Raw genomic sequence first — 13052 nt, 5'->3', positions numbered from 1 at the left:
CAATGTGCAGGGCTACGGGTTAGTCGAGGTAATTGCGGTAATAAGTACATGTAGGTAGGGGTAAAGTGAGAGTAGCAGCAGCTCATGTGAAGAGTGTGAAATAAAATGAATGAGTGTGTGTGTGTGTGTCTCATGAATATGCATGTGTGTGTGTGTGTGTGTGTGTGTGTGTGTGTGTGTGTGTGTGTGTGTGTGTGTGTGTGTGTGTGTGTGTGTGTGTGTGTGTGTGTGTGTGTGTGTGTGTGTGTGTGTGTGTGTGTGTGTGTGTGTGTGTGTGTGTGTGTGTGTGTGGTTGGAGTACAGTGAGTGTACATTGAGCCTGTGCAAGACAGTCGGTGCAAAACAACATAAAAAACAATAATAAAATAAGAGGTCAATGTAAATAGTCTGTGTAGCTATTTGATTAACTGTTCAGCAGTCTTATGGCTTGGGGGTAGAAGCTGTTCAGCAGTCTTATGGCTTGGGGGTAGAAGCTGTTCAGCAGTCTTATGGCTTGGGGGCTGTTCAGCAGTCTTATGGCTGTTCAGCAGTCTTATGGCTTGGGGAAGCTGTTCAGCAGTCTTATGGCTGTTGTTCAGCAGTCTTATGGCTTGGGGTTAGAAGCTGTTCAGCAGTCTTATGGCTTGGGGGTAGAAGCTGTTCAGCAGTCTTATGGCTTGGGGGTAGAAGCTGTTCAGCAGTCTTATGGCTTGGGGTAGAAGCTGTTCAGCAGTCTTATGGCTTGGGGGTAGAAGCTGTTCAGCAGTCTTATGGCTTGGGGGTAGAAGCTGTTCAGCAGTCTTATGGCTTGGGGTTAGAAGCTGTTCAGCAGTCTTATGGCTTGGGGGAAGCTGTTCAGCAGTCTTATGCTGTTTAGCAGTCTTATGGCTTGGGGTTAGAAGCTGTTCAGCAGTCGTATGGCTTGGGGTAGAAGCTGTTCAGCAGTCTTATGGCTTGAGGTTAGAAGCTGTTCAGCAGTCTTATGGCTTGGGGGTAGAAGCTGTTCAGCAGTCTTATGGCTTGGGGGTAGAAGCTGTTCAGCAGTCTTATGGCTTGGGGGTAGAAGCTGTTCAGCAGTCTTATGGCTTGGGGTAGAAGCTGTTCAGCAGTCTTATGGCTTGGGGGTAGAAGCTGTTCAGCAGTCTTATGGCTTGGGGGTAGAAGCTGTTCAGCAGTCTTATGGCTTGGGGGTAGAAGCTGTTCAGAAGCCTTTTGGTCACAGACTTGCCGCTGCAGTAGCAGAGAGAACAGTGTATTTAAGTCTTAATTGAAACCTTTAAGTCTTTATTAAAGACTAATCTCTTCAGTAGGTCCTATGATTGAGTGTAGTCTGGCCCAGGAGTGTGAAGGTGAACGGAAAGACACTGGAGCAACGAACCACCCTTGATGTCTCTGCCTGGCCAGTTCCCCTCTCTCCACTGGGATTCTCTGCCTCTAACCCTATTACAGGGGCTGAGTCACTGGCAAATCAAATCAAATCACATTTATTTGTCACATACACATGGTTAGCAGGTGTTAATGCAAGTGTAGCGAAATGCTTGTGCTTCTAGTTCCCGGTAATATCTAACAAGTAATATAACCTAACAACTTCAAAACAACTACCTTATACACACAAGTGTAAAGGAACGAATACAAATGTACATACAAATTTATATAAAAATATATGAATGAGTGATGGCCGAACGGCATAGGCAAGATGCAGTAGATGGTATAGAGTACAGTATATACATATGAGATGAGTAATGTAGGGTATGAGAACATTATATAAAGTGGCATTGTTTAAAGTGGCTAGTGATACATTTAATTATATCAAGATGGCAAGATGCAGTAGATGGTATAGTGTACAGTATAAACATATGAGATGAGTAATGTAGGTTAAGTAAACATTATATAATATAGTGGCTAGTGATAAATTGATTACAGAAATTTTTCCATTATTAATGTGGCTGGAGTCAGTATGTTGGCAGCAGCCACTCAATGTTAGTGGTGGCTGTTTAACAGTCTGATGGCCTTGAGATAGAAGCTGTTTTTCAGTCTCTCGGTCCCTGCTTTGATGCACCTGTAGTGACCTCGCCTTCTGGATGATAGTGGGGTGAACAGGCAGTGACTCGGGTGGTTGTTGTCCTTGATGATTTTTATGGCTTTCCTGTGACATCGGGTGGTGTAGGTGTCCTGGAGGGCAGGTAGTTTGCCCCCGGTGATGCGTTGTGCAGACCTCACTACCCTCTGGAGAGCCTTATGGTTGTGGGCGGAGCAGTTGCCGTCCCAGGCGGTAATACAGCCCGACAGGATGCTGTCGATTGTGCATCTGTAGAAGTTTGTGAGTGCTTTTGGTGACAAGCCAAATTTCTTCAGCCTCCTGAGGTTGAAGAGGCGCTGCTGCGCCTTCTTCACCACGCTGTCTGTGTGGGTGGACCATTTCAGTTTGTCCGTGATGTGTACACAGAGGAACTTAAAACTCTCCAACCTCTCCACTACTGTCCCGTCAATGTAGATAGGGGGCTGCTCCCTCTGCTGTTTCCTGAAGTCCAACTCAATCATCTCGTCTCGTCGTTGTTGGTAATCAAGCCTACCACTGTAGTGTCGTCTGCACACTTAATGATTGAGTTGGAGGCGTGCATGGCTACGCAGTCGTGGGTGAACAGGGAGTACAGGACAGGGCTAAGAACTCACCCTTGTGGGGACCCAGTGTTGAGGATCAGCTGGGTGGAGATGTTGTTACCTACCCTCACCACCTGGGGGTGGCCCGTCAGGAAGTCCAGGACCCAGTTGCACAGGGTGGGGTCGAGACCCAGGGTCTCGAGCTTAATGACGAGTTTGGAGGGTACTATGGTGTTAAATGTTAAGCTGTAATCGATGAACAGCATTCTTACATAGATATTCCTCCTGTCCAGATGGGTTCGGGCAGTGTGCAGTGTGATGGCGATTGCGTCGTCTGTGGACCTATTGGGGCGGTAAGCCAATTTGAGTGGGTCTAGGGTGTCAGGTAGGGAGGAGGTGATATGGTCCTTGACTAGTCTCTCAAAGCACTTCATGATGACGGAAGTGAGTGCTACAGGGCGGTAGTAATTTAGCTAGCAGATGCCATAATGGAGGTCTGATCCTATTTTGAGGAGCCCATCTGTCAAAGATCTGCAGATCCTCTGAGCTGGTGGAAGAACAAGGCCTCTGTCTACCCACGGCTTACTAAAGTCATGACAAGGAGCCACATCCGTTTCCTCTGAGAGGTTCTTCTCGAAAGCGGGACAAATAATTACTGAGAGAAGAAACCACGTCAGCCCCTTGAAAGTGAGGCAGCTTGCATTTCTGAACGCAAATCTCTCATAAAAGCAAAATATGGTCAGCATTTCTGTGTGCTGCTGGTTATAACATGGCAATAAAGAAGAGAGAGAAAAGAGGGACCAGTTTAATGTTTTAAGTGGGATGCTGTAGTTTTGCACATTGTTATTTATTTTTCTTTGGTGTGGTGCAATATTCTATTATTATGTTGTTCAGATTGTATTTGTTTTGAATGGTCATATTTATATGCACTTTGTTTATATACATTAAAAAGTTATACTTTAAATGCACATTTTTAATAGTATTATTCTTCATAACAAACCAATGCATTTTTAAATACATTGTGGTTGAGGTAGAGTATGATTTAATTTAATTATTTAATTAGAATTGTTTTAACACCAATCATAGTCGAAATATCGCAAACTGTTTGACTTGAAAAAATACAAAACATATTTTTTTAAAGAGCCGTTTGGGAGCCAAAAGAGAAGGCTCTTTTTGGTGAGCTGAGCGGAATGAGCCGGCTCACTGAAAGGAGCCGGAATGCCCACCTTTACCCTACACAGACTTGTGCGTCATAACCAATCAGAGCTGCAGTAGGATTATATGCTAATAGAGCATGGCCATATTTGGATTTGTGCCGTTCACGTTGAACTGGACTGTTTTACAGTGGTTGCGAGTATTATGCGTTGCTTGTTTTGAGATCAAAGAGAGAGAGCTGCATTTAGCCACTTGTGCACATTTGTTCATATTATTTTCTAGTTAGTGAGTTATTAGCCCAGGTATAACTAATTTGTAGTCAGAAATGTAGGAGTGGTTGCTTCCTGTAAAGAGCACAAAACGTGAACATCTCTAGCCATCTTTTTTAAAATTTAATTTGTATTTTTTTACCTTTATTTTACTAGGCAAGTCAGTTAAGAACAAATTCTTATTTTCAATGCCGGCCTAGGAACAGTGGGTTCACTGCCTGTTTAGGGGCAGAACGACAGATTTGTACCTTGTCAGCTCGGGGATTCACGCTCTAACCACTAGGCTACCCTGCCGCTTTGAAAAGCGAGTCAGGTAAAGAGCTTTTTTTAAATTGTATTTTTAATCTCTTAAGGGGGCAGTGTTGTATTTTGAGATAGGCTTGAATACGCTAAGTAGCCAATAGGCAGAGGGTAGGATAATTTGTCTGATTCTCTGTAATAATGGTAGAGGAATAATAATGCATTTTATTTTGTAAAGTCGTTTCTTGCAACAAAGAACACAACAAAATGTTCAGTCACCTCCTTGTCTGAAGGACAAGTGAATAAACCGGTTAATGTCAACATGCCCTGCATGTTTTTCCCCCCAAAAGTCTCATGGAATATAGGCCTACATTGAATATCACATATTGGTTGCTATTGTAGGCTGAATGATAGAACCGCTATTTCCATGTTAAAAATGTTATGTGATGCATTTTCTCCATTGTTTTATATGGTAGGACACTCTGGCAGGCCTACATTATGATCAAATAGTCACAGTAGCCTACTTGGCCACTGTTATAAAACACTAAATTAAAGTGGGTACAGCCTCAGTGTTCACAGTAAACACGTGCAGGAAGTTGCACAGAAGTTTCACAACATTCAAGTTTGCGCTCTGTCGACCTGAAGTTTGCTCAGTTCCAAAATATTTTTTAGGGAACATTGCTTGTTACTAACAACTGTTGCGTTTGCTGCTGCTAGGTGTACTAAGAGCGTCTGCTAAATGACTTAAATGTAAATGTAAATGTACTGTAAGGACAGCGTGTTTCATTGAACTGAAGTGAAGGCTGATCTTAGTTTCTTTAGTTTTAAGTTGTATCTCCATCTCTACATGAAAAAACTCAATCATGGACACTTACTGACACTTGTGGCTGATTTGCTTGATGCGTTGTTGTCTCTACCTTTTTGCCCTTTGTGCTGTTGTCTGTGCCTAACACTGTTTGTACCATGTTTGTGTCATGTTGTGTTGCTACCATGCTGTGTCATGTTGTGTTGCTACCATGCTGTGTTATGTGTTGTTGCCATGTTGTGTTGTTGTCTTAGGTCTCTCTTTATGTAGTGTTTTGGTGTCTCTCTTCGTAGGCAGTCATTGTAAATAAGAATTTGTTCTTAATTGACTTGCCTAGTCAAATAAAGGTTCAATAAAATAAAAAATAAACACATTTTCTTTAAAGTACATGGTATTTGTTCCATTTGACATCCTTTTCTCGCTTTTGGTGATTTCCATTTTCATATAGTGTTTGGATCTGACAAGTGAAAGAGTAGGGTATGTTTGAGAGAGAGAGAAAAGAGAAAAAGAGAAAAGACAAACAGAATATTTGATTTGCTGATTTAGTGAGTTTGGGAATACCTACTGTTTTCTACAGTTACATAAGACTTTGTCATCAATATTTACATCTTCCTCTGAAGTTGTGTCTGCAGCTAACAGTACTGTATATGCAGTAACTTTTTCAAGGGAAACTAAACTCACCGACTCTAACTGTGTCCCAATCACTTATAATGCCTTCGGACCCCTAGACATTTTCCACATTTTGTTAGGTTACAGCCTTATTCTAAAATAGATTAAATTGTTTTTTCCACCTCATCGGTCTACACACAATACCCCACAATAACAAAGCAAAAACTGTTTTTTGGAACAATTTTGAAAACTGAAATATAACATTTACATAAGTATTCAGACCCTTGACTCAGTACTTTGTTGAAGCACCTTTGGCAGCGATTACAGCCTCAAATCTTCTTGGGTATGACGCTACAAGCTTGGCACACCTGTATTTGGGCACATTCTTCTCTGCAGATCGTCTCAAGCTCTGTCAGGTTGGATGGGGAGCTTCGCTGCACAGCTATTTTCAGGTCTCTCCTGAAATGTTAGATCGGGTTTAAGTCCGGGCTCTGGCTGGACAACTCAAGGACATTAAGAGACTTGTCCAAAAGCCAGTCCTGCGTTGTCTTTGGCTGTGTGCTTAGGGTTGTTGTCCTGGTCGAAGGTGAATTTTCGCCGCCCAGTCTAAAGTCCTGAGCGCTCTGGAGCAGGTTTTCATCAAGGATCTCTCTGTACTCATCTTTCCCTCGATCCTGACTAGTCTCCCAGTCCCTGCCGCTGAAAAACATCCCCACACCATGATGCTGCCACCACCATGCTTCACCGTAGGGATTGTGCCAGTTTTCCTCCAGACGTGACTCTTGGCATTCAGGCCAAAGAGTTGAATCCTGGTTTCATCAGACCAGAGAATCTTGTTTCTCATGGTCTGAGAGTCCTTTAGGTGCCTTTTTGGCATGTGCCTTTTACTGAGAAGTGGCTTCCGACTGGCCACTCGACCATGAAGGCCTGATTGGTGGAGTGCTGCAGAGATGGTTGTCCTTCTGGAAGGTTCTCCCATCTCCAAAGAGAAACTCTAGAGCTCTGTCAGAGTGACCATCGGGTTCTTGGTCACCTCCTTGTCCAAGACCCTTCTCCCCCGATTGCTCAGTTTAGCCTGGCAGCCAGCTCTAGGAAGAATCTTGGTTGATCATATATCATGACTGGGAATAGTTGGTGGATTTCAAGTTTCAAGTTTTATTGTCACGTGCACTAGTACAGTAAAATCCTAATGGGCACAGACGTCAAGTCAATGTCTATTCCACGTTGGTTCAAAGTAATTTTATTGAAATGATCTGGAAACAATGTTGATTCAACCACTGTGTGCCCAGTGGACTTCCTTTATTGCGTGCTCTTTTCTCAACAATGCAGTAATCAATATCAATATACTGTATAGTTTGCATAAAATACATTTTGCAGCCACATTACCACTTCCTGCTGTTTGAGATTTACAGTATTAGAACTGAATGTATATATTATTTCGCTTTATACAGTCTATAATATATTCTCTCTGTATTCTCTCCATAATGGTTGATTCAAAGACCACATAGATCCTATAAATGATATAGAGTATGGAATTCTATGGAAAAAACTAATGGAATACAATATTGTATAGGTCAATGTAAACACACCAGATTCCCCATGAAAACCATCTATTCTCAGATATCACAGAGGCTGCTTAGACGTTTTAAATGTACTGTGGAGCATGGAGAGGTTTGAACACTCAAAGTGCCCTGACGCAATACTCCAGTTCAGAACATCATTTCAGACTTCACAAGGTACCGTTTTTAGCCGAGTTATGAAACTTAATATAGTTTGTCAGACATACTGCATTACTGTGAAAGTATCTCCTTGTGTGCACAGAGTAGAAACACAGAGGAGTGCAGGCCAGTATGAACCATGTTCTTCCTGGCAGAAAGGTGATACAAGCAGAGTGGTGACACTGGACTACAGGATAGATCTGAGGCATGTCTCAATGGCACCCTATTCCTTTAATAGTGCACTACTTTTGAACGCATAAGACTCCGGTCAAAAGTGGTGCATGTGACTCTTAAATTGCCCATGTCTTTCCAGCGGCTAATATAAACCCACACAGCCAGCAAACCAAATGATCTCACTCTGTTTAGCTCTCTCTCTCTCTCTCTCTCTCTCTCTCTCTCTCTCTCTCTCTCTCTCTCTCTCTCTCTCTCTCTCTCTCTCTCTCTCTCTCTCTCTTTACCTCATTCTCTTTACCTCATTCTCTCTTCTGACTACCTGTATGTCTTCCGCTCTCCTGTTCGACTGTAGACATTGATTAGCGGTCGGACTCTGACCAAACAGACATTGATTAGTGAAAACCACAGAGCTCAGAGAGAGTCTGGATCAGCTAGTCTGTAACACTCAGACTGTTACTCCTTCGCTACTCTCTGAGATGCCTTTAGGTTCCTCTGTAAAACCAACCAGTGATAAAGGACTGCTTCCAAAATGGCACCCTATTCCCTTTATAGTGCAATACTTTTGACCCGGGCCCATAGGCCCTTGGGTCAAAAGTTGTGCACTATATAGGGAATAGTGTGCCATTTGGGACACATATAAATACTAATGGCGCTTGAAGGCATGTCTTATGGTCTCTCAGAGACTTGAACAGCTTGGTGCTCTATAGCTTTCCATTCTGACTCAGTTTTCCATTAGTCGACCTCTGCTAATAACAGATATCTCATATTGGATTTTACTGGAAATACATTTGAGTAAAATAGTAATGAAGGCACAGGCTCATCACTTCCTATCTAGAAATGCAAAGTAGATTGAAGGGAGAAACATGATACAATAAAGGTATAAAATGTTACATTGCCACCTTCTGGCATCGAGCATGAAGTACAAGTACATTAGCAGTTTGTATAGAAACTTCATGCACTACATAGGAATCAGGGTGCCATTTGAAAAACAGCCACTGACTGCCTGCCCCAGTGGGACCTGAGTGGGCCCTTAGTAGGTGGCTGCTGTCTAGGACAATAGTGCAGTACACATGGTTCTGGTCAAAAGTAGTGCAGTATATAAGAAATAGAGTCCCATTTTGGAAGCAGGCATTGTCATTATTTGGGGTTGATTCTGGCAGCCAGTGTATTTCATCCTGATAGTCTGAGAATAAGACAGTAACTGATAATAACCTCCTAAAAATAATGTTTTACGTGGTTGATGTCTGTTTGCCCTCTGGTTTAACAGTAGAACTAACTGTCAGTTCATATGATTCCACGGTTTCAATCCAGAGAAAAACAATTCACCATGAGAGCAGCATTGTCATAGAATAAACCCAGAGAGAGAGAGAGAGAATGAAAGAGAGGCAAAGAAAGAGACACACACACAGAGACAGACAGACAGATAGAAAGAGAGGCAAAGAAAGAGACACACACACAGAGACAGACAGACAGATAGACACACAGAGAGAGAGAGAATGAAAGAGAGGCAAAGAAAGAGACACACACACAGAGACAGACAGACAGATAGACACACAGAGAGAGAGAGAATGAAAGAGAGGCAAAGAAAGAGACACACACACAGAGACAGACAGACAGATAGACACACAGAGAGAGAGAGAATGAAAGAGAGGCAAAGAAAGAGACACACACACAGAGACAGACAGACAGATAGACACACAGAGAGAGAGATAATGAAAGAGAGGCAAAGAAAGAGACACACACACAGAGACAGACAGACAGATAGACACACAGAGAGAGAGAATGAAAGAGAAAGAAAGCAAAGAACAGACAGACACACACAAAGAAAGAGACAGAGACAGACAGACAGATAGACACACAGAGAGAGAGAGAATGAAAGAGGCAAAGAAAGAGACAAGACAGAGACAGATAGACACACAGAGAGAGAGAATGAAAGAGAGGCAAAGAAAGAGACACACACACAGAGACAGACAGACAGATAGACACACAGAGAGAGAGAGAATGAAAGAGAGGCAAAGAAAGAGACACACACACACAGACAGACAGACAGATAGACACACAGAGAGAGAGAGAATGAAAGAGAGACAAAGAAAGAGACACACACACAGAGACAGACAGACACACAGAGACAGACAGACACACAGAGACAGACACAGAGAGAGAGAGCAATGAAGAGTAAACCTCATGCCATTATGCAGTAGAATCATTGTTAACCAATATGAATCTCAAAGCCAGCAGCTCTCTCTGTAGACCCAGAAACCACCACAGTTTGGATGCAAATATTCCATTAATCTTCTGACAATTTCCAGAAGGCTGTTGTTATTGTTATAGTGTGTGACACAGAAGTGTCAGGTTGTGAACCAAACACAGATCCATGTAATGCTGCTCAGACTACTGCTGTCCTCCCACCAGGAATTATGAAACTCTACTTTCACAAGTAGAGGTGTGATTCTTAATGACAAAGACAGTGTTATCTTTTCATTGTATGACGTACAGGTGTGGGATCTTAATTTGACCAGTTTCTCACAGCAGGAAAAGAATCCTGCAGCAACACGGATTGTGAATTATTGTGTGGATTATAATTAATGGACATTTTTGTAGGGGTTGATAAATTTTTATTTACAGAAAATCTAGCTGAGAGTTCTCAATCCCACAATGGAGTTGAGTGGCGATGAGATTTGGCTGAGTGTATCTCCGACTACATCGAGTCGGTATCAGTCGTTACTTAAAATGTTTATTTGATTTAATCCAGAGTTTTTGATAAAAATAGCTTTTTACGCAGCCTCTGCCAAGGGAGTTGTTGTTTGTTAATGGCGAAGGAGCACAAGCACTACAATAAACAATCCCACACAAAGACATGGGGGGGGGAACAGAGGGTTAAATACACAAGTAAATGAGGGGATTGAAACCAGGTGTGTGGAAAAACAAGACAAAATAAATGGAAAATGAAAAGTGGATCGACGATGGCTAGAAACCCGGTGACGCCGAGCGCCGCCCGAACAAGGAGAGGACCCGACTTCGTTGGAAGTCGTGACAACCGCATATATTTTAGTATCGTGGAGTTGAGAATCTTCAGCTAGAGCAAACCAAGTCTGGAATTTTCAGTTGGAAATTGCAAACTTGATAAGCCTTTTTAAACCTTGAATACACTACAAATCCTGCTGTGCAAATTTCCTGCAACAACAGGTGACCAAATTAGGATCCTGTAGTATGTTAAAGGGATGGTCTGGGCTTGGTACAGCCATAAAGTGGGCCTGTGGGTTAAGTGCTTCGGGTTTAAAACTCATCAGCAGCCTGTGTGGGATCTAAGCAGAACTGGCACAAACCGGATTAAACACAGTGACCTCTGAACTCTAGGTGACTACAGCCCAGCAGGAAAAACCTCAGGAACTTTTGAATAAGTTCTATAAAAGCTCACAGCTCTGGGCAAGAGTCAGTTTTCTATTGTGGTTGAATAGTCACAGCAGTGACATTATTGATGCAGTCAGTCATTTAGACCCTGCAGGATCTTTATTACCCTAACCCAGGCTACATCCGAAATAGCACCCTATTCCCTATATAGTGCACTACATTTGACCAGAGCCCTACGGGCCTGGAGCCCTGGTCAAAAGTAGTGTACAGCATTTGGGATGCAACCCCAGCCTCTCAGCAACTAGTTAAACACCGGAATGTGAGGAAGGTAGTTGTGAAATAGCTCTATTCCCTGTCCTTGGTGTTTCTAGTAAATCACTCTGATTTAATAGATGGTTGGGGGTGAATAGGGATGGGCAGCCAGTCAGTGGAAATAGTTAGGATGTAGCTAACAAGTTTTTTTTTTCAGGAAAAAACAGGTGTATGTGGTTGAGTCCAAAATGACACCCTATACCCTTTATAGTTCACTATAGTTCACTATAATGGATTCAGATGTGTGAGTAATCGACAGGGCCCAGTCAAAAGTAGGGCACTACATGCATAGGGAATAGGGTGCCATTTGGGAAACACCCACCGACGGAGTGATCTGATTTGGAAGAGGAGCTCTCATATCATTTACCCCTACCCCTGTTATTAAAGATATCAGAAGAACTAGTGTTGCATGTCCTGGAAATGTCTAATGTCTGTGTTGAGGCACCTCGGTTCATAATAATAGGCATTATACCCTACTCTGTCTGTTTGATCTGGCTGCCTTTACTTAAAGTCCTATGTCTTAAAATGTCTGTGTGAGATCCATATAAAACATACCAGCAGTGGGGTAAAGAGACAGTAAAATGGATAATTCCATCACAACAGAACAGCTGTCTTGTTCCTTGCATGACTCATCTTTTCTTTTATGAATTGTCCACTACATGCCTCACACCCAAACATTGTACGTATGTACTGTATACCATAAAAGGGTGAAGACTTCATGAATGGTTTTTGGTGTGACCGTTAGTATAGTTTTACTGGCATTCTGAGCTTTAACTAGAACACTTATAGAAGTATATCTTGTAACATTTTTCTGCCAGAGAATCTGGGAATCTGTCATTTATATCAACTCCCCCTGTCAAGGACATCGTAAGAAGTGGACCAAAGTGCAGCTTGGTGTGCGCACATATTCCTTTTATTTGAATGAATGACGCCAACAAAACAAAGAAACGACCGTGAAGCTTAACTGGGCGATAATGCCACTAACAAAGTAAACTACCCACACTGAAAGGAGGGGAAGGGCTACCTAAGTATGATTCCCAATCAGAGACAACGGTAGACAGCTGTCCCTGATTGAGAACCATACCCGGCCAAAACATAGAAATAAAGACGCATAGAATGCCCACCCAAAGCACACCATGACCAACCCAAAATAGAGGCATAAAAAGGCTCTCTCAGGTCAGGGCGTGACACCCCCACCATTTTAGCTGGATGGGAAGAACTTGTTAAGGGTTTTGTTTTACTGCAACTCATTTTCTGAACAGTTGATAAAGATAATCAATAATCAAGTTTTAATCCACACATTTTTACTGCCGCTAGCAGGGAATCTATCAGAGTAAGTTACTACATGGTGTGTTATGACAGATCTACAGCTGTATACATCTGTCTCTCTCCACTCCATTTTCTTTTTTTCTGCTACAAATGATTCTACAGACTATCTATTTTGTGTTTCATGTATTGCATCGTGTTGGATAGTGTGGCAGTATGAACTCAGAAATATCAGTCCTGATGTACTAATGGGTATCTGAATGGCCTAAACCATTGCCCTGGACAATGAAACGTATGTAGGACCAAGCCTCAATATCAAAGTAGTACACTGTTCAGGTCAATAGCACCTCTTTTCCTTATCTACCCCTGTGTGCGTCCCAAATGGCACACCCCTCTAACTCATCAGGGGTCGTTGGATTCTGCCCCCCTGTTTGTTATGGTACAGCTGTATGTTACCTGTGTGTGTGTGTGTGCATGCCTGTGTGTGAGTGCGCGTGCTTGTGTGTCAACCCCACCAGCATTAGTGATAAAGCCTGGTCCCTGGCTGTGAAGTAAAGAAGTGAAATAGCCGTA

The sequence above is a fragment of the Oncorhynchus gorbuscha genome, linkage group LG13 (assembly GCF_021184085.1).
Source record: "Oncorhynchus gorbuscha isolate QuinsamMale2020 ecotype Even-year linkage group LG13, OgorEven_v1.0, whole genome shotgun sequence".
Lineage (NCBI taxonomy): Eukaryota > Metazoa > Chordata > Actinopteri > Salmoniformes > Salmonidae > Oncorhynchus > Oncorhynchus gorbuscha.
The sequence above is the reverse complement of the archived record's forward strand: the minus strand, read 5'-3'. Positions refer to the sequence as shown.